At 41.3% G+C, this 23231-nt stretch overlaps 1 protein-coding gene across 4 annotated transcripts in view; it reads right to left on the minus strand.

The window, feature by feature from the left end:
- LOC144600602 (ecto-NOX disulfide-thiol exchanger 2-like) overlaps positions 1-23231 on the minus strand; it is a 155560-nt gene that overhangs the window by 81072 nt on the left and 51257 nt on the right. The window lies entirely within an intron of this gene.

A 23231-nucleotide genomic window follows, 5' to 3' on the forward strand; every position in this document is an offset into this window, starting at 1 on the left:
TTCCTTTCTCTAGCACTAAATTCACATCCTTTAATTCCCTAAATAACTTCAAAAACCTATGTTTAATCAGATGATTGAAATCTTAATTAATTTTTAAATGCAGAGCACCTCAAGTTTATGGTAATTTTTCCAGGAATATCAATTTTACAAATTTTCTATAAATTATTTCAGCAGAAATGCTTAAATTCATGAAAGCATCAATATCTGTGGTGACTATGTAGTTGGGAAATCTTTTTATTTAACACTCTTAAAAAAAAGTTAGAAGTGTTTTTTGTATGTTCTTTCTTAGTAATCTAACATGCAAAATCACGGGCAAATGAGCCCAAATTCATAAATCCCCAGTGAATTAGAATCAAAACCGTAAAAACTAACATAAGGAAATGTTCAATCATATAAAAATACATTTTGCTTCACTTATCCTGTACAGGATTATGAATCGCAATCCAGAACTAGCAAGTCATGCAAAAACCTTTGAATTGTCTTCAAGGCAGCTAAATTCTGTGATGGGAGGCAGAATGCTAAAATTGACAGAATTGACAGTGACAGTGAGATTCCTCATATTTACCTTGTGTTCTTGAACACTATATTTTAAGTATAAATGATCAAACTGGGGCTTTACTTCACTCCCCTTCAGGCCTTCTGTATTTTTAACCAAACTAAACAATGTGGCTCGGAGAAACGTGAAAACAAAACCAGGTTTAGTGAAGACACAAATAATTAATATTTCTTTCTTCAGTTCTATCCCTGTATAGTTCTTTCATCATTACTTTAAGAAGTTGGAGACATTAGTTCCAGACATTGGTTCCAAATGGAATTAGCATTGGGACATGCAGTAAAAGGTCCATGACATCTTCTTTCTATTCACAAGAGAAATGCTGAATTTTCTGTCACCTGTCATTTTGATTCTCTCGTACTCCTTTGATTCTATTTGTTCCATGTGTCCTAGACCTCCTGTATTGTTCCAATGACACGTAAAGTAAAAGCAGGATTTTGCAAAGATAGACTGCTGCTTTTCAGAGTTCAACAATTTCCAATAACAATTAAACATTTGCTGGCTCCATTTTTTGTTTCTTACCTTATTACCCTTCATTTGCTTTGGACGATGATAATTTTTGTTATTTCATGGCGGAAATTCTTAAAAATATGCAATCACAATGTTATGCAAAGAGATCCATGTATGTTTATGCTATTGGGGACTATTTTCCTTTCAACAAGAAGATATGAACATTTAAACAGCCTGGCATATTCACTCCTCCATTATTCCATGATAAACACTTGTTATTTCTTCACGAGTAAAATTGAACCAGTTAATGACACCAAAGCTCCAACTCTTAAAATGGAAGCTGACCACTAGATCGTAATGCTGTGTAATTAATTAAGCATCATTGCTGGGACCTTGGTCTGAACAAATAGTTGCAATGCATTTACTATTGGACAGGAAGCAAGAACCCTAAATTGAGGACTTGTACACAATGTTGGAAATGTTTAAAAGCCACAATGCACAAAGCAGGAACTCCATATCTGGTCTCAGCATTAAAAAAATAACAACCTCTTTGCCCAGCCAAGACTAGTGGAGTCATCCACAAATCCAATTTGACAATATTAGCGATGCTTTGCTCCTAGAACAGTTCCAACTCCAGCTCCATACACACACATGCACTGGTAGCTGCTCTACCAATATATCCATCTTCTTCTCTGTCTTTGTATACTTATCACAGCCCCGCCATCTCATGTAAACACATTCCGATACATGTACCAATATCACTTCCATCTCACTTGCAGGAGAAAGTAGCTCGAAACCTATACCTGGAATTGCAAACTGAAGCGAATGGCGGCCAGGGTGGCAGCTTCCAGTCACAGCAGATGATGCATCTGAGGGATTATGTAAAGGCAGTAAAGAAACCGATACAACTCAGCTAGCCAGCCCAGACTACTCTTGCTCACACAGTAACAGTACAGTTCCAAATGTGACCAAATGTGATAACTATGCAACGAGTAACTTTCTCTGCCCATCATGTCTGCTTTGCAAGTAAATATTGGGGATGATCATTAATGTCATGCCCATCTTCCTATTCTAGCCACATATCCTTTGATTCCCGTAACATCCAACAATCTATCGATCTATGCTTTTACTGCACTAGGCAACTAATCCTCTTGAATGCAGAACTGCATTGTTTAAAAATATATATTATTTTATTTTGAGGGATGACTCCTAGACACCCTAGCCATTTACTCGGTCAAGCCGCCTAACAATTGTATTTATTTCAAGGAGATCAATTCTCATTCTTAATTCTCTAAAGTATAAATGATCAGCCTGTTTAATAACTTCTCAAATAACATCCTCCTTATTCCAACAATTAACATCGTGATTGCGTCTGAAGAAGGGTCCGACCCGAAACATCATCCATCCTTTTTCTCTAGATATGCTGCCTGACCCGCTGAGTTACTCCAGCACTTTGTGTCAATCAACCTTGGGAACCCCTTCTACTCTCCCTCGATCATAAGTCATTCGTCCTTGGATGAAAAACTTTGATACAATATCTGAGGTCTGGTTTCCATTTAGGACTCCATTTAATTGCAACTGGATGTCTTTTTTTGCGTGCACAATTTCTGTTGTAATAAAGGTCATTGTACCACTTACCTACCTATTATGTGCTGTGCGTTCACGATAACATTAAATCATTTGGTACAAGGAATACAATATACACCTCCTTGAATTTAAAAGAGTACAGCTTAACTTCAGCTGCATGGGAAACAGAGCCTGCCCTTATCTTGTCCAGAGTCACTTAGAAGATGGACATAAAAGGTATCCTTTGTTGTTTACTGAACATGGCCATCTTAAGTGTTTAGATCTCTGATATTATGAATGCATTAATTCCAAAATAAAATGTTGAGAATTCATTCCTTGGTTCCTGTGGTCTGGACTTGTACTGCAAGTGGCTACTTGAAAAGGCAGTGATTCTCGTACCAAAAAAATGCATGGATTAAGTTTGGCTCTTTTGGTGGTCTAATGGCTCTTGCTATCACAGGGAGTTTGAAGATTGATAATGTACCCTGATGTTAATTAATCTACAATAATCTTGCACAATGGAAATTGGGCATTGATCATGCTATTGAGCATGAGTTACTCCAGCATTTTGTGAATAAATACCTTCGATTTGTACCAGCATCTGCAGTTATTTTCTTATGCAGAGAAACTGATGTAATCTCAGTTGCTATAGACATTATAGACATTCACTGCTGAAATTCAGTTGATAACCATGTTACCTTGCCACTTGAAATTCAAGCATCATTTCACGGCAAGATTAATTGAAAATGGCTGAGCAAAACGTCTTCATCTGGGAGCAGGCCTTTTGTGATGGGGATACTTAAGAAAATCTTTTGGTTCTAAGGAATGTCAGGGAATGTGAGGTTTCTTTATTGTAATGTTTTGCTATCAACATCTTCACTCTCCTCCTATTCCACACTGACCTGCACTTACATTTGTCGGACATGTAGACCACAGAACGCAAGACACTTTCTCAAATATTTCAGACCATTCTCTGATCCATCCAGACACCAGAATCTTATGATAAGGTGCCTGATGTCACACTCCTCTACAATTTCTCAATCCAGGATGGGAGTGACTGACAAATGGAGTATATATACTCCAATGACTAAATGGTGATCTTAGAAGACACACATTCAGAGATGACCATTCTTGTGATTTCTGTTGACTTCTGCATTCACTTGGGGTTGTTGGTTCAGGAGCAGCATAGACTTCAGCCTTGAAGCCCATAACTTTGCTGGTCTCTGATCAGAGAAAATGAAATCTATCCTCCTTCAGAAGAAATCAGTGGCACTGCTATCCTTACAAACTGAAAATATGGAATCAGCTGCCATTGCCTGTCATGATATGGAAATTAAATAATTCAGGATGATTGCAATATTCACCTCCACAGGCAGAGAAATCCAGGCACAGCTCTGTCTGCATATTCTCTCTTAACAAAGTTAACAGATTATTATCGTCACTGCCTTTGCAAGGTTCTTGTGCAGCCTTAGAAATTGTTCATCTCTAGAGTTGCTTCCTGCATAATGATGACCTACTTGCATCATAATTATTGCATTTTTGTATTATAGTTTAAATCAGAAATATTAAAAGTAGCCAAAATGTACAATAACACATGTACAATAATTTCCCCTAATAAAGCCTCTTCCTCCTTTGGTCCAGCAAGTACCCATGTCTCTGCAGGTATAATTAATTATTCCCTAGGATCTCTTTGGAACTATAAACTATCTTGATTTTCAGTTTCCTTATTCAGATGAAGTCTTTGATCTGAAACATTAACTATTTTTCTTTCTACAGAATCTGCCTGACAAGCTGAATGTTCGCAGCATTTTCTTTTTTATTTTGTCAACAAAGGTTATCATCTGCTGCTAGATTTCCTCGCTACATCACATTGCCTCTCTCCAGCCACAGTGTGATTGTGACGTGCTGTTGATTATTATAATCGTTTTCCAAAGTCCTTATGGCCTTGATGGTAATTGCAGAGTTGTTTCGGCTGGCTGGAAGTAGAGGTCACAAGCCCATAAAAAAAGGTCATACACTCAGGACAGAGATGAGTTCCTTAACCAGAAATAGTGAATCTTTGGAATTGTCTGCCTAAGGGAGCAGTGGAGGCTTATTTGCCTAGCATATTTAATTTGGAGTTCAATAGATTTTAGATATTAAGGGAATCAAGGAAAATTGAGTTAGTGCAGGGAAGTGGGCTGATAAGGGAACAGTTCAGTTACGATCTTAAAGAATGGTAGTGATCTCCTGAGGCGCTTAATGATTTCTTGCTGCTTTTTTTTGTAGTTTTATATTAATTTCTTCCCCCTTAAGGGCGCACAATGACGTAGCGATAGAGTTGCTGCCTTACAGCGCCAGAGACTCGAGTTCGATCCTGACTACGGGTGCTTGTCTGTAAATGAATTTGTACGTTCTCCCCGTGACCTGCATGGGTTTTCTACGAGATCTTCGGTTTCCTCCCACACTCCAAATGTTTCGGGTCGAGACTGAAGAAGGCTCTCAATTTAAATGTTACCCATTCCTTCTCTCCAGAGATGCTGCCTGCCCTGCTGAGTTACTCCAGCATTTTGTGTCTATCTTCGATTTAAACCAGCATCTGCAGTTCTTTCCTGTACATTAAATCCACACTGAGTTTGACTAATTGTTGAGTGAGAGGCAAGACACAAAAACAGATGAGAATGAGTCCTTGCCATTAAATTCTGCGAGGTCTTACTGTATCCAGCTTTTCCAGCACCAGGAAATCTCTTTGCCTCCCTTGAACAACCAGGGCTTATGGCTTGGAAACAAAACCTGGTAATAATAACAAAAAGCTCCTCATAGGTGATATGAAATATGTAGAGGGAGAGAAAGAGACAGTCAATAATCAATGGCTTGCAATACTAAAATTAATTAACAATGCTTGAAAAAAAAGGTCAGCTGATAAATAACCTCTGATCCTCTATTTGCATCATTGGTGATGCCCGAGGAATCAGGAAGCCATGACTGGCTGCTGTCGTTGCTGGATGATTTTCTTGTGGAGGCAGAGGTGTAGAGGGATTTTCAGAGATACAATGGGTGTGAGGGAAGCATAGAAGACAAAAGTTATTACCGGCATGTGGTACTAAATACGCTGACGATCATTCCTCCCCCCCCCCCCCTCCCCCCACCCCACCACATACCTTAACAGATTCCACAATTTGCACCCTTTAGGCTTCGCCACCTCCAGCCTCAGTTACTATCTCAACCCTTCTTTGGTTATAACCCACCTATAATTAGCTCTTGCCCCATTCCTTCTCATCACTTCTTTGTACCAGCTATCTAATAATATATTCCTTTATTCGTCCCACACTGGGGAAATTTACTTCCATCAATCTGAAGAAGGATTCTGACATGAAACATCATCTATTTCCTTCTGCAGATACTGCTTGATGCACTGAGTTCCTTCAGCAGTTTGCTTTTGATAAAAGATGTATTTAATAGCTCTGCTCTCAGACAAATCACCACTCTGCAATGGATAAGTGAGCAAGCACTCAAATCAACTAATTTTAGTTAATCTGATGCTCTGCTTTTACAGACCATATTCAATAGTCTAAAGTGAATCAGAGTATAATCAGTGAATTATCATTACCCAGGTTGCCTGTGAATAATTGTGAAACTCACACAGTAAATTGTTAGAGCACTTTGTAAATAATTTGACCATTTAGCTAATGATAAGCAGTTACAATAGAGCTTTGATTACGAAATCATCAGCGAGGAGTGTTTTGACATTCCACTCTGAGCAGACAATCTAAAATTCTAAATTCCTGTACAGATTTTAAGGATTTCAATTAATCTAATTTATTTTCAATGCACCAAATTATGTTGTACACGATTTTTCTGATAATTAATGTTCACACTTGAATTTGTGATGATAACCGTTAAGTTCTACAAATCCAAGGACCAGGGAAATTATTATGGTCAGACATACTTGGAATTTAAGATGGGACTTGTTGGCCCATGCTTCCTTTCTTCAGCCATCCTTAACTGTGTGTGTGGTGTCACAACTGCAGTTCCTGTCTGTCCATTGCCTTCATAGATGATGCATGAGGTTGCAGGGTGACTTGGACAGTCTTTGTGAGTGGGAGGATGCATGGCAGATGCAGTTTAATGCGGATAAGTGTGAGGTTATCCACTTTGGTGGTAAGAATAGGAATGCAGATTATTATATGAATGGTGTCAAGTTAGGAAAAGGGGACGTACAACGAGATCTGGGTGTCCTAGTGTATCAGTCACTGAAAGGAAGCATGCAGGTACAGCAGGCACTGAAGAAAGCCAATGGAATGTTGGCCTTCATAACGAGAGGAGTTGAGTATAGGAGCAAAGAGGTACTTCTGCAATCCTACAGGGCCCTAGTGAGACCGCACCTGGAGTACTGTGTGCAGTTCTGGTCTCCAAATTTGAGGAAGGATATTCTTGCTATAGAGGGCGTGCAGCGTAGGTTTACTAGGTTAATTCCCGGAATGGCGGGCTGTCGTATGTTGAAAGACTGGAGCGACTAGGCTTGTATACACTGGAATTTAGAAGGATGAGAGGGGATCTTATTGAAACATATAAGATTATTAAAGGGGTTGGACACGTTAGAGGCAGGAAACATGTTCCCAATGCTGGGGGAGTCCAGAACCAGGGGCCACAGTTTAAGAATAAGGGGTAGGCCATTTAGAACAGAGATGAGGAAAAACTTTTTCAGTCAGAGTTGTAAATCTGTGGAATTCTCTGCCTCAGAAGGCAGTGGAGACCAGTTCTCTGAATGCTTTCAAGAGAGAGCTAGATAGAGCTATTAAGGAGAGCGGAGTCAGGGGGTATGGGGAGAAGGCAGGGACGAGGTACTGATTGAGAATGATCAGCCATAATCACATTGAATGGTGGTGCTGGCTCGAAGGGCCAAATGGCCTACTCCTGCACATATTGACTATTGTCTATTGTCTATGACCGCTGAGTTCCTCCAGCACTTTGTATTTTGCTCATGATGGTGTGCATTATAGCCTAGCTATGTATTCCTGGTATCAGAGACTCGCAAGTTTCGTTGAGCAATTTAACATTTTAAAGATTTGTTTCATGAACTCATTCATTTCCAGCAGTTTTTTTCTTTTTATTCCTGTTGTGCTGACCATGCAGACAAAATGGCTAAGACCCTTCAATATTAGATTAAAGATAGCATTTCTTTCACTAATAATTTAGGCATAAACTAAATATTACGATATTAAATATGATCAAAAATAAGTAATTATACCATCTAATGCCAACTAAATAGTCAGCCTAGCAACTGGACTTCATCATAACAGAACAGCACAACAAAGATATAAAATAATTTGGATTTGCCCAGAGAATAACAAATTAAATAAATGTGATAATTTATGAGTTAATATAAAAAAAGGATTAATGACCAGGAATATTTTGTAGTACACGATAAAATATATATTTTAATATATATATTAAACTCCAAGGTTCTCTGACAATTCTGATTTGCTTTTCGGTTTCTCCTCTTATTGCTCTTGCTGCACAGCGAGAGTCTCACCTCTGTGAGTCAGTGCACTCAAAGAGCAAGTCATGTGGAAGGAATTAGATTGATCAGATTCACCATCTAAGCTACAGAGCTTTAAACATTGCAGATGGTTAATTTTCAGTGAGATAGACACAAAATGCTGGAGTAACTAGCGGGACAGGCACCATCTTTGCATAGAAGGAATGGGTGACGTTTTCGGTCGAAATCTGAAGAAGGGTTTAGACCCAAAACGTCACATATTTCTTCTATCCAGACATGCTGCCTGTCCCGCTGAGTTACTCCAACATTTTGGGTCTATCTGCGGTTTAAACCAGCAACTGCAGTTCCTTCCTGCACTGTTCATTTTCTGTGAGTGGCTTCTGCAGTTTCTTAATTAGAATTATGTCACTGGGGAGACTGCAAGTAAGCACTGCGCGGGGGTTTAAATCACCTGTATGCACACGGTCCAAGGATGTCATGCGCATGAAATTGATGGCATGATTTGCTTTCACTAAGCATGCCATTTAACCCCTTCTCAAGATACAAACACATTAACTTGATTGTCCACTTACATAGTTCTTATAAAACAGCACGTTGCCAAATTTTTTACTTCACCTCTCTTGTCCTTCACGCATTCAAATATCTATCGATTTCTTTTTCAACTAGGTTCTTCCCACCTCTTCAAATTTGTCACAACTATGATTTTATTTCTCGATGTAAAGTCAGTGAACTGAAACATTAATGCTCTCCCCACCACATAAAGTCATTCCCTGACAAGGGTTGTCAATATTTAATCTGTTCACACATGTTCTCCTGTTCTTGTCTGAAAAAGGATTTACAAATACAGAAAATCCTCGTTTTAAAGGAACCCTTTATAACGGATTTTGGTTATGGTGGATGGACCTGGCCACACCACCCCGGCTCGCACCACCCCCCCGGCCACTTACCGCCCCGGCTACTGATGCCACCCCCGGCTTACATGGTGCACCAGCGAGCTCTTCTTAACCTACCGCATAGTGCGGTTGATGCAGTTCATATTGTAGCCCCTGGGATAGCGATTTCTTCAGGCCGCCGCCACTGACAGGACGCGCTTGGTCACTGTGGGACTCCTTCTCCTCTGACCAGCAAGTTTCTTCCTGTTGGTGGCTGTCACTCCATAACAATCGGACTCTTTCTCTCCCCCCAAACTTCACTACTGTCTCCTCCTTCTCCATCGGAGTTACTGACATTCTCCATCTTGGAAGACTGCAGGGGAGGAGAGAGTGCCGGAGTGGACAAAGTGACAGGGGGAAGAGGAGGAGGAGGAGGCGGCGAAGCGGTGAGTAGACAAAGCGATGGCCAACAGGAAGAAAGGGCAGCTGGTGAGAGAGGAGGGAGCCTCACCGTGACTGAGTGCATCGTGTTGGCGACCTGAAGAAAGCACTTTTGGCAGGGGTTACAAAATGAGGTGCGACAACAGCCATGTGAACTGGACTGTGCAGTCGGGCATCAGCTCCTAGTTTTAAGGTGAAATGAAACAAAGTGCTGGAGTAACTCAGCAGAATGAATCAGTCTGAAGAAGGGTCCTGATGTCACCTATCCGTGGTCTCTGGAGATGCTGCCTGACTCGCTGAGTTACTCCAGCATTTTGAATCCTTTTGCGTATTAACCATCATCTCCGGGTCTTTGTTTCAACTACATAGAATGATAATAGAGTACTTGGATATAGCGGACAATCGACAATAAAGGACACCATTCCCTTCCCTGTGGTCCATTGTAACGAGGGTTTACTGTACTAATATCGAAGGTATTTATTCACAAAATGCTGGAGTAACTCAGCAGGTCAGGCAGCATCTCAGGAGAGAAGGAATGGGTGACGTTTCGGGTCGAGACCCTTCTTCAGACTGTACTAATATCGCTCTTTTCAAGTTCGTTAAAACTAGTTCATCTTGATAACAATTATAAAAACACAATGCAGCAAGTTGATCAAAAGTGTACACAAGTAGAAAGATTTTTTCACACCACTCAGTGGACACAGCAGTGATTTCTAAAAATTTGTATTTTGTCCTTAATACCATCAGCAGTTGTATCAGCAATGAAGATAAGTGAGCCAGTACCTTCAGTAGTCATACATGCCCAGGCCATAACACCCCACCACCATGTTTCACAGATGAGGTGGTATGCTTTGGATCTTGGGCAGTTCCTTCTCTCCTCCATACTTTGCTCTTGCCATCACTCTGATATAAGTTAATCTTCGTCTCATCTGTCCACAAGGCCTTTTTCCAGAACGGTGGTTGCTCTTTTAAATACCTCTTGGCAGACTGTAACCTGGCCACCCTATTTTTGCAGCTAACCAGTGGTTTGCATCTTGCAGTGTAACCTCTGTATTTCTGTTCATGAAGTCTTCAGCGGAGAGTGGTCATTGACAAATCCACACCTGACTCCTGAAGTGTTTCTGATCTGTCGGATAGGTGTTTGGGGATTTTTCTTTATTATAGAGAGAATTCTTCTGTCATCAGCTGTGGAGGTCTTCCTTGGCCTGCCAGTCCCTTTGCAATTGGTAAGCTCACCAGTGCTCTCTTTCTTCTTAATAATGTTCCGAACAGTTGATTTTGGTAAGCCTAATGTTTGACTGATGTCTCTAACAGTTTTATTCTTGTTTCTCAGTCTCATAAGTGCTTCTTTGACTTTCATTGGCACAACTTTGGTCCTCAGGTTGATAAACAGCAATAAAAGTTTCCAATGGTGATGGAAAGACTGGAGGAAAAATTAGGTGCTGAGAGTTCTCTTATACCTGCATTAAGGAGGCAATTAAACACACCTGAGCAATTACGAACGCCTATGAAGCCATGTGTCCCAAACATTATGGTGCCCTCAAATGGGGGGACTATGTGTAAACACAGCTGTAATTTCTACATGGTGAAACCAAAATGTATAAAAATGACCCTTTTAAAATCTGACAATGTGCACTTTAACCACATGTGATTTTTTCTATTATATATCTCAAATTGTGGAGTACAGAGGCAAATAAATAAATAATAGGTCTGTCCCAAACATTATGGAGGGTACTGTATATATAACCCAGTTGCCTGTGCTATCTTCTATTTCATCTGAAATTCAAAATAGGCACCCACAAGGATGCAACACTAATATCTCCAGACCAAAGGAACAGGACAGAATGTACCCAACATGGCCTTCATACTGATGACTACCTTTCCAACATGGCTGCATGAAGGTGGCGGTTAACCTTAGGTACTCAATATTAGGTGCTTAAGTTTTTCCTGTCTCCAGTGTTTCATAGAATGGGCCTGGTAACATCGCTGCAGAAGACCCTGCCATGCCATGTATCCTTTGTTGAAAAGTTGTAAATGAAACCACCTGGAATCAGAGGTCAATCAGGCAATCTCTGCAGAATGTTCAAGGTCCTTTGGGAGAAGGAGACAACAGGACATTTCACTGCAAGAACTCTCAAACATGCAGAGAAATCTTGCTTAGCTGGAGGAAAGAGAAACCTTCCCAGTCAGATCCTTCATGCACAAATAGATTCTCAATCCATTGAATGCTACCCTTGAGGTGACTATGATGCAGATAAGACTGTCATTCATCAACTTCTGGAAGGTACATTTGCCAAGTTTACAAACGGATGCAACCGCCTTTATCGTGGAACATAGCACAGAACTCAGTGTTTTGTGGACTGATCCTAGGGATGCAATCCTAAACAAACATTGACTGATGACTATACATGTGCGAATTGTGTCCAGGTGCAGTTCCTTACAGATCGTGTTAGGGAAATGGATGGTGCCTGGACAACCTCAAGATCGTCCGAGAAAAAGTGAGCTACATAGATTGGAGTGAGATCCAATGTAGGAATGAGGCAGGTGAGTACTGGAAGTCAGTATGGAAGGTGATGAAAGAAAGTTCAGAGGACAGGAAAGACAGGAGCAGGGTAGGGAGCAAGTAAGGACCATTGGATTGAAATGCATTTATTTTAATGCCAGAGGCCTGACGGGTACGGCCGATGAACGTGGTGTGCAGATAGACATGTGCAACTGGGTCGCTGGTGCCGTTACAGAAGCCTGGCTCAGAGAAGGACAGGACTGGCAGCTTAATGTTCCCAAAGTACAGGAATTATAGATAAGAGAGAGGTGGAGGTAAAATAGCAGATGGGGTTGCTTGATTGATTACGGAGAATATCATGACAGTAGTCCAAGATGACATAACTGAAGGTTTGGTCGTGAGGCTGTATGGATGGAGCTGAGAAATAAAAAAGGGATGATCACCTTGTTGGGAGTGAACTTTAGGCTGTTGAGAGTGAACTTAGTCAACGAGAATTAGAAGTGTTGGGGAACAGAAGAGGAATTTGTTAATGTGTTCAGGAAAATTTCCTTAGGCAATATGTAGAGGGCCCTAGAAGGGAGAGGGCAACACTTGATGTGGAGGAAGGTACGTGGTACGAGGAAGACTTAGCCACTAGGACAGACCCAAGACTACAAAAGCCACCATGTGGTCAAGACTGGACAGCCAGGAAAGAAGCCCAAGGCAACCAGCACCCATACCTGGTTAAGACTGTGGCCGGGGAAAGTCTGAGATGCGAAAATCTGTTCCTGCCCCAAACAACAAGGGACTGTGCTCACACACATTAGAGGCAAAGGCTGGTGGCCAGGATAATCCAGGGACCACCAGCGTCGCCTCTCCATGCAGAAAGCTGAGCTGCCACAAAGAAATCTGTACCATCAGCCACTCCTCTCGAGGCAGGATCGAACTGCAGGAATAGCCTGAGGTTGCCATGCCTCCTCCTTCGAAGACCAGGACTAAGCTGCTGGGACAAGATTGAAATCACCAATGTCATTGCACGTGTGCTCTGATGGCGAGGGACAGTGCCCCCATGTGTTTCTGGACTTTCTTACCACTGTAAATAGAATAAATCATGTGAGTTCATCTTACTGCAAGAGTCGGTGTGGTCATTGCCGAACCGCCATGTTATTCCCCTATTGCTACAATATTTAAAAGACATTTGGTCAGGTACATGGATAGGAAAGGTTTAGAGGGATATGGGCTAAACGTGGACAGGTGTGACTAGTGTAGATGGAACATCTTGGTCAGCATGGGCAAGTTGGGCCAATGGGCCTAATTCAGTGTTGTCTGGCTCAATGTCTGTTGGTGGAAGATCATCAACTTGCTCGAAAATCTGCCCACAACTTCCTGGTTTTCTGGTGCAAGGAATTGTCTGCAACTGAAGACAAGGTGCACAGTCCAAGGTGCAGGACAGCCTGCTGAGGGAAAGCAGAGTGATGTAGCCACTCCAAATGCACTATGGAAAATGACATAATCTAAATATTGTTAGTGAATGTAATGATGATGGATACATTCAGCGAAGACCATATAACCTACTCTACATCTTTGAATAATGTATGTTGTTGGATTGTTTTAAAATAAAAACAAATACAACTGCACTAAAACCGTGCAAAGGGCAGGTCTTTAATATTTAAAATTTCTGCCATTTCAAGTTAGATTTGAGAAAACATCAGTTTCCCGTCCGAATTTATAAATAATACACTAACTAGTTCAAAGAATGTCAGTACAGGTCTTAGACTACTTGCAAGAAGGTTCATAAACCATTAACCGCAGTGAAGTAAAAGACCATTTCCACCTACCCACCTAACCTGCACCTGAATACATGTATATTCTGATCTCCTACCCAACACTAGGAAAGTGGGAATACTCTTGTTTACTACTTCTGAATAACCAGTATTCAAGCACTCAAATGCTATGGGTTGAGAGCACGATAACACACGACTGTACCATGTTTCCTACTATTACATTATTCACTATTTTAGTCCAAAATTTTTTTTTTGAATACATACACGAAGCAGGGGATTTTTGGGTGTCATATGTGCCAGCTAGAACTGAATTTAACATGGCCATCTTGTATAGGTTGCTATTAGGGGAAAGAATTGTGACAGATGAATTTTTTTGGCACTCTCCAAGAGGGATAAGAGTATCATTAACACTGCTGTGTAGAATAACTGTCTGAAATTCAGTATTAGTTGGTGGGTATAATATAGTAGACTGAAAGTAGACACAAAATGCTGGAGTAACTCAGCGGCACAGGCAGCATCTCTGGAGAGATTGGGTGACATTTCGGGATGAGACCCTTCTTCAAATTGTTGCTTAAATTCATTGCAAGTGCGCTTGGCAAAGGGCAGGTCTTTAATATTGAATAATATTATTAATATTTAAAATTTCTACCATTTCAAATCAGATTTGAGAAAACATCAGTTTCCTGTCTGAATTTGTAAATAATACACTAACTAGTTCAAAGAATGTCAGTACAGGTCTTAGACTACTTGCGAGAAGGTTCATAAACCATTAACCGCAGTGAGTAGACCATTTTCACCTACCCGGCACCTGAGTACATGTGTATTCTGATCTCCTACCCAACACTGGGAAAGTGGGATGTCTCTTGTGCTTATAGATGACAATATTTGAACATATGTTTTTGAATTCCATATTAATAGGTTCAAAAACCTCAAATGGAATAAACTGTCAATTCAAAGTAATATTCCAATGGATACATCTCTCCTGTTATCAGCAACTCAGGGTGAACAATCATTTCAGTTTTGTGGCCTTCAGCTGAATTCAATTCAGATGAAGGGGATATAAGTTCTAGCACAATTGGCCGTAAGAGAGCAAACATGAAATTAACTTGTCCCACGGTAATTTAGTTCCTTATGGATGTTCCCTCTTCAACATTGAACCCATCAACTCCTTTGAAATTCACAATAACTGATGTAGGAAATACCACATCGATACAATAGAGACCTGTCCTCTGAGATTGAGTCATAAACAAACTATGAGAGAACAAATAGATTCAGCTTATAGCTTGCTATAATATTCTTGACGTGGGAAGTGCTTGATGCGAACTGACTGTCTGAAATGGGAAGTGTTTGATTTTCAAGTCGTACATCCAAAATAAATTACTAAAAATAATTTTGAACAATCAGAGGGCTCCTCATTGAGGCTTTTCAAAATATTTAACAAATCATATTTATACAATAATGGGGTGGTAAATTTCCAGATCAATATATTTGCGTATTATTTTTCTATATTTCTAGGAAACCTTATGTTTGGTGTAAGCATACAGGACAATGTGTATTTAAGATTGTGCAGTTATACAGTTTTAAGGAAAAATAAAATAAAATAAAGTGATACTGCATTGGTCCAATGATTACATAAAGTAGAAATAAACTATTGTTTGAGGAGCTTCATAAAATTACCAACAAACTAATTTGATGTTATGCCAACAGTACACAGGAATATTATATATATGTATAAAAATATGATACTGGAGAGATTTTTTAATGTTATTTTCATTTGTATGCAAATGTGTATTCTGTTTACTTGATGGGAAAGTTTTGCTTGTATGTGATACTTCATATAGCCATGTAATACATAATATTAACTTATGGTTCCAGACTTTCTTCAACTGTTGTAAAATTAAAATTTGTTTTTGATTTTTACCCATAATTGTACACGAAAATGTGACATTTTTTACACATCATAAATTATGTGAAAATATATACGTATCGTAATGGCCTACATTTGTCTAGACCATTTTTTTTGAGGACCTTTGATATGCCTTTCCAAACCCGACTTTGCTTGGAGAAATTAGTTACACATATTCATTTGGGAGAGTCAAAAATATCTGCTCATGTACATAACTCATCGTGTCCTGAGAGTTACGTATGTAAGATGCCGTTGGAAATCATGAAAAATGAATATTTTTCGGAACGATATTCATTTGTTTCTAAGATGCTCAAGCCAAGTTTAAAAAAAACATGTCCAAAAATTCTTAACTCAACATACTTTAAAACAAACGAGACATACTGTGCTTACTTTGTTCTCCATGTCCAAATCGTTACATACATAAGCAGGCATCATTAACCCGCTGTTTTCATGTCTGGTGAATCTGTCAACTTATAAAAACATTTACATTGCTGTCATGAGAGAACCCGCGGGTAAGTGTAGTTTGTCAGTTTTCTGCAGTGCTGAAGGTGCTGCAGCCTGATGACCCTTCCTGTCTTCGGAGCGTTTGCTGGTTACGTACAGGAGACGTTCAATTGTCCAGCGCTAACTTCCTAATGAAAGCATTTACGCAGCCCATCGGACACCATCTTGTCTGCGTTTTGAAAGGTAAGATTTTGTTTGTATTTTAAATGTATTTTGGGGAAAATACTAGCCGAGTCAGGTCGAGATTACAGCGTCTTCTGAAACATCGCGAAAATTCCCACGCTGTCAATGCTTCTCCGGCGTCCTAATTTTCGCTGAAATCACTGACAAGTCGGTAAGTACTTGAGAGTTTTGAACTATAACACCTTGTATGGGTTACTTAAAAAACAAGCTTCTCTGTAACAAGGAATAAACCGGATTTACTTCCAGTTTACTAATAGCTGTATTAAAAAATAATAATTTTAAAGTGGTTACGTGGATTTTTGTGAAAAGTGTGTGGGCATTTTTTTTAAATGTAAGGGAGATGCATATCTGGTTTCTGGGTTGAATATCTGGGTTTGGAGCCCACTTTACATGTAATGGCGGAGGCCAAGAACATCGCAAAAATTCCTACGCTGTCAAACTGTCGCCTCCAATCTACCTGTCAAATGGCCTGACGGTAAATAAATTGGTTTACTGTCCAGTTTCATTGTGGACCGCCACGGATAGGATGTATAACTACACTTTAATGAATTAGAAAAAAGAAGTTCTACCTTTGCAATCAAATGCCATTGAGACACCATGTTACGTACGTTAACACTTGTGTGGTAAATTTTAAATTACCTGAAAAAACTACTTGCGGTTGTCATCATATCATATCATATCATATCATATATATACAGCCGGAAACAGGCCTTTTCGGCCCACCAAGTCCGTGCCGCCCAGTGATCCCCGCACATTAACACTATCCTACACCCACTAGGGACAATTTTTACATTTACCCAGCCAATTAACCTACATACCTGTACGTCTTTGGAGTGTGGGAGGAAACCGAAGATCTCGGAGAAAACCCACGCAGGTCACGGGGAGAACGTACAAACTCCTTACAGTGCAGCACCCGTAGTCAGGATCGAACCTGAGTCTCCGGCGCTGCATTCGCTGTAAAGCAGCAACTCTACCGCTGCGCTACCGTGCCGCCCATACCGTGGAACTATCTTTTTTCTTTTTGATAGAGTCAGACAGTTGTCAAACTTGTAAATAAATGTGTTTGCATTGGTTTTTACAACAATTAATTTTTGGGTGTCTATGTCACACTTCTATGTCCCAGTATCATATTTATACACATATTGGCTGACCACTCAGATATATTGTACAATCCCCACTGCAACTTAGAGTCATAGAGTCATAGAGTGATACTATGTGGAAACAGGCCCTTCGGCCCAACTTGCCCACACCGGCCAACATGTCCCAGCTACACGAGTCCCACCTGCCTGCGCTTGGTCCACATCCCTCCAAACCTGTCTCATCCATGTACCTGTTTAACTGCTTCTTAAATGATGGGATAGACCCAGCCTCAACTACCTCCTCTGGCAACTTGTTTCATACACCCACCACCCTTAGTGTGAAAAAGTTACCCCTCGGATTCCACAATGACAATCACAATAATACTTTATTAGCCAAGTATGTTTTGCAACATTTGCCATACAGTCATAACAATAAAAAGCAACAGGACTCACAAAATACATTATAACATGAACATCCACCACAGTGACTCCTCCACATTCCTCACTGTGATGGAAGGCGATAAAAAGTTCAATCACTCCCTTCTTTGTCCTCCAGGGGTAGGGGGTCTCTAACCTTCCGTTGACGGGACAATCTTGACTCTCGTAGCTGGCGGCGGGCCTTCCTCATTGGGGCGATCAAGCTCCTGCATCGGGAGGGGGGGGGGATCTCAGCTCCCCTGCGCCGGCGATCTACCCTGGGAGATAGATCTACCCTGGGCCCATCTAACCAAGTTTGTAAAGATTGACTTGTAAAGCTGCGCATTTCCGATTGCAACACCTGTAACCTGACGGAGCGGCACCCGACAGGTATATGCCCACCTGCCTCGGGGACCACTCTCATGGCAGCGCTGGCTGTGAGGATTGAGCCTGTCGGGTGCCACTCCATCAGGTTACAGGTGTTGCAATTGGAAACGCGCAGCCGGGGTGTGATCGAGGGAGCAAGACCCAGACAACCGGCTACAGGGAGCCAACGCTGGCGAACACAGCCTCTGTTGGCACCGCTATCCCCAGGAGCGGCAGAGGGGAGGAGGAGCGAGGTTTGTGTGGAATGAGGGTGAGTTTGTGCAGCGCCCGTGTCTACTCTGGGAGGGAGGGGGGCAGGGAGGGAGGGGGGTAGGAGGGAGGATAAGGGGGGGTTGAGGGGGATGGAGTGGGGGGGAGGAGGGAGGGGGAGGGAGATGGGGGGGAGGAGGAAGGGGGAGGGAGGGGGAGAAGGGGGAGGGGAGGGAGGCGGAGGGGAGGGAGGGGGAGGAAGGAGGGGGGCGGAGGGAGGGGAGGGGGAAGGAGGACGAGGAGGGAGGGAGGGGGGGGAGAGGGGAGTGGGGGAGGAGAGGGTGCTGCACCAATGCAGGAGTGGTTTGGGCCCAATGAGTCCACTAGGTCTAGTATAAAATAATATCATCAAGACTTCCCTGCAATTGCACAAATCCCAAATATACCAGCCATTTCATTGGCAATATCCTGACTGCATTTCCATGATAGACTCAATATATTAAGCAGCTTCAGTGCTTCAGTAATCGATTCCAATATATGAATTACCCAATGTTCCCCTGCACTTGCTGCTTTCCATTCAAATTAATGGAGTTGCTGTCCCTGCGTCAGGAAATCCAACACAGATTCACTGGCCAGATTCCCTTCCTTAAATGCCAGGGAAATGCCACAACTTTACACTTCACAAGGAGTTCAATGTTGGAGCAGCTGCTGTTCATGACTTCTATGTTCACAGGGACCCTTGAAACCTAATGGCATTTAACATTTAACATAACAGTTCCGTTATGTTAATAATATTTTCCTACCCACCAAATTTCTTTGGTACAAATGTGTGCAATTCCAATTTTGTTCTTCTAAAATTTCCATTGGATTCGCTTCTCACATTTATACCTCCTCTGGACTGATCATTTGAAACAAATATTTTGGTACGAGATTCTTTTGGCCACGAACAATTTAATTTGTTTTTTAATATCTGCTGCAAGCAATGACCCATTTTTTTACATTTCCCTTTCACTTTCAGTTCTGAATAAATGTCATTGACATAAAGTCTTTGCTCTGTTTCTTTGCTCAATATTGCAAATAATTTCAGTTTGTTTTCCATTAGATGACAAATCCTAGTTGATATCTAAAGGGGGAAAATAAAATCACAATTCACCTGCCAGTCCTAACTGAGGGTATGGTCCTCAATGTGCTCAATATGTGAAAATTTGAATTTCAGTGAACAGTAGTACAATATGTTTGGATTATAAGTCCTGAAATGTGAAATTCAGCATTCCAATTTAAATGGCACCTGTGGCTTTATTTTACTCCTCAATGCTCTCAATCTGAACTTTTTTATTGTGCCTACATGCAAACTACCTGCTTAAAGGAACAAATAATTTCAATGAAATTATTCAAAATTTGATGTGAAAAAACAATAATCACATCACGCTCAGCAGAATATCTATTCTTTCTTTGATTTTCAATTCACAACACCATTTCTTTCACAACACCAAGACAAACCTTTTGTACTTTAGCTTAAGTGCAAGTTTTTTAAAGCGGCAGCTTGCATACATAGAAACATAGAAAATAGGTCTATATACTAAAACTCTCATTTGTTTGTTTGTTTGTTTGTTTGTTTGTTCTTGAACTACAACCAAAACGGTAAACGATAGCGCGAGAATTTTAGGCCCACCTTACTCACTGTCGTCCTTTTGGTGCAAATGGAAGAAGTTTAATTGAAATCAGTGTTATATTTCTAAAGTTATTCGCATTTTAAAGTTTAAATCTATCTCCTAGGGAGGGAGGGAGGGAGGGGGGGAGGGAGGTTGAGGGGGATGGAGTGGGGGGAGGGGAAGGGGGTGGAGAGGGAGATGGGGAGGGAGGAGGGGAGGAGAGAGGGGGAGGGAGAGAGGGAGGGGAGGGGGGGGGGGTGGAGGGAAGAGGAGAGGGGAGGAGGGAGGGGGAGGGGAGGGGGATTCCAGCCCTATTGCAGATTTGAGCACAAAATCTCAAATTGGGTTTGATGGAGGTCACAATTTTTTAATCATAACTTAAAGACATATGCTCTCTTATATGAATGGGCAAGATCACATGGAGATCACATGGCACATTTGTTTTGAGGATGGGCATCAATATCCCAGTTTATCCCTCAATCATTATTACAAAATAAATGATTACTTGGTCAAATTACAAGGCCTTTATTGGGATCTGTTGTCCATAAGTAACTGCTGCTTTCTTACATTGCAAACCATTTGTACTTTATAAAGTATTTATCGATAGTCAAGTCAAGAATGGTTTATTGTCTCAAAATGAAACAATGAAATTCTTATTTGCAGCAGGGGTGCGGGGCGGCACAACAGTAGATTTGCTGCCTCACAGCGCCAGAGACCCGGGTTCGATCTTGACTATGGGTGCTGTCTGTACGAAGTTTGTACATTCTCCCTGTGACCATGTGGGTTTTCTCCGAGATCTTCGGTTTCCTCTCACATTCCAAAGACTTGTAGGTTGTAGGTTAATTGGCTTGGTAGAAATGTATATTGTCCCTAGAGTGGAAGGGGGGGAGGGAAAGGGGGGGGAGGATAAGGGGGGGAGGGGGAGGGAGGAGGGGGGGTGGGAGGAGGAGGGAGGAGGAGAGGGTGCTGCACCACTGTAGGAGGTTTGGGCCCCATGGGTCCACGGTCTCGTATCCCCATAAAGCTTTCCCCTCACACCTTTTAGCTATGCCCCCTAGTGTTGGACATTTGCACCCTGGGAAAAAGGTTCTGAATGTCTACCCAATCTATGCCTCTCATAATTTTCTATACTTTGTATCAAGTTTCCCCTCATTCTCCGACGTTTCAAGTTTATCCAACCTCTACAATATCACTGGAATGCTTAATTCTTTTACAGTTTATAATGGAAGGATTTAAGTAAAATTTGTCATCCTTAAATGTCTCAGCAGAACCAGTGAGACAATCCAACTACACAGTCACACGTCCCACACCATCAATGATAAATGATCGGTTACTTTACAAAAAAATATTTAATCAAGGGATTAAAATGCCTGACATTGTGAAGCATTTCTCAAATGGCTGGATTAGAGCGATAAGTTTTGTGCTGAATGCCAAGAATTTAGCAACGCATAGGTCAGGATACAGATGCTTAAATAATTACTAGGAATAGCCTGGCAATCCAATACATATACTTTAGAGCTTCAGCACAAGTTTGCCAGTGGTCAGGACAGGCTAAAAATAGTTTAAGTTTATTTATTGTAATGGCAACTTTCCGACTTTTCCAGTGACTTCTTTTCCAATTGCCATTACTACACAGGGAGTAGGAGTGATCGTACGCAGACCCAACAGAACAGACCTTCCAGTCGTTTTTTCCAGTTTAATTAGTTGTTTATTGAAGTAGTTGTACATACAAGGAGATGAATATACCAGGCTTTACTTATTTTGCACACAAGTCGTAGCTGGCTGCTCTGTCCCTGGTCTGGTCCCAGGTCTTTCCAGTTGATGGTCTGGTCCCAGGTCTTTCCCGTCAATGATCTGTCCAGGTCTGGTGAGAACTGTATGCTTTCCCTCCCTGTGACTCACCATTCTCAGTCCCTTATGCCCATATCCCCTGTGCATCTTATGACCGCCAAGCTTCCAAAATAATACGGCAAGATATATCTAGGCAAAATAATATAATATGCCAACAGTAGCTAGTTTAAACATAAATGGCACCTACACACCAGCCCCTAATTATTCTACGTATAGAACGAAACAATTACCAATAAACATTAAAAGGAGCTAGAAACACTTTACACATAATCAAAAATAAGGTATGTACTATGTGTTGGCATCTAATCTATTTTAGTGATTCTTCAATCTTTAGGGCCACCAATCTATCGCTGAGAGAAAGTTTGGGGTATGTTTTCATCCCATCCAAGTTTTTCCTTGCAGAGCTCCTGCATAATCAGCTTGGCTGGCAGAGTAAATGGTGCTAGAAATCCTAAAGGGTCGAATATAGAGCCGACCTCGGACAAGATGCCACGTCTAGTGTATGGTCGTTCCTGTGCAGCAATTCTGAACGAACACATCTGTTTTAATGCAACAGCGCAATCCCAGTGCTCTTTCGGTTGGCAGATTGTCTTTGTCCAAGTCCTTGATCTCTTTGGTTCTGTTTTCTTGCGGAATGGATGCCAATACAGCACAGCTGTTGCTGATCCATTTTGACAGCATGAATCCTCCCATTTGGCAGATGGCAGTCAGGTCTCTTACCATTTGAACTGCTTCCTGTTCCGAAGGTATAGATTTTAAACAATCATCTACGTAGAAGTTGTTCTTTACTGTGTTTGTCACCTCTGCTGGAAAGTGAGCTTTGTTGTCCTCAGCAGTTTTCTATGAGGTGAGAGAAAAGCATTACTCGCAATTGGTTTTTCATTCTGTTCTGTATGTTCTGGTTTCTTTTCTTTGTCCTTTTGTTCCATGTGAAGTATTTCAGGATGATTTTGGTTGCCCACATCACAAGTCAAATGACTCTTGCAGTCTTTGCTCATGTGTCCTATTATCAAATATCCAAAACCGACTCCCTTCTCCTTTAAGAAGTCTATCTTTTCTCTGTGCCCGTTCTTCCTGATCTGTGGACACCACCCCAATGTGTGACCACTTTTATTGCAGAACAAACAAGAACCTTGTGGGTTGGTTGTCAGATTTTCTTGCACCTGTGCTTCTACAGGTATTACAGTTGTTGCAAAACTGTTTCCTCTTAGTTTCGACCTTTCTCTTGCCTTAGCAACAGTAGAGCTTTTGACAGTTGCAACTGGCTTAGCGTCCTGGATGTTTCCAAAAAGTGGATCTGATAGTATCTTCACTTGTTTCTCCATGAAGTCTACCAGGTCAGAAAATCTAGCTCAATATCCAAGCTGCCCCTGTAGCTCACATGCCTTATCCCTCCACTTGTCTCTGAGTTTGTTAGGCAGTTTTAGAAGGAT

This window comes from Rhinoraja longicauda, chromosome 15, assembly GCF_053455715.1.
Source record: "Rhinoraja longicauda isolate Sanriku21f chromosome 15, sRhiLon1.1, whole genome shotgun sequence".
NCBI lineage: Eukaryota > Metazoa > Chordata > Chondrichthyes > Rajiformes > Arhynchobatidae > Rhinoraja > Rhinoraja longicauda.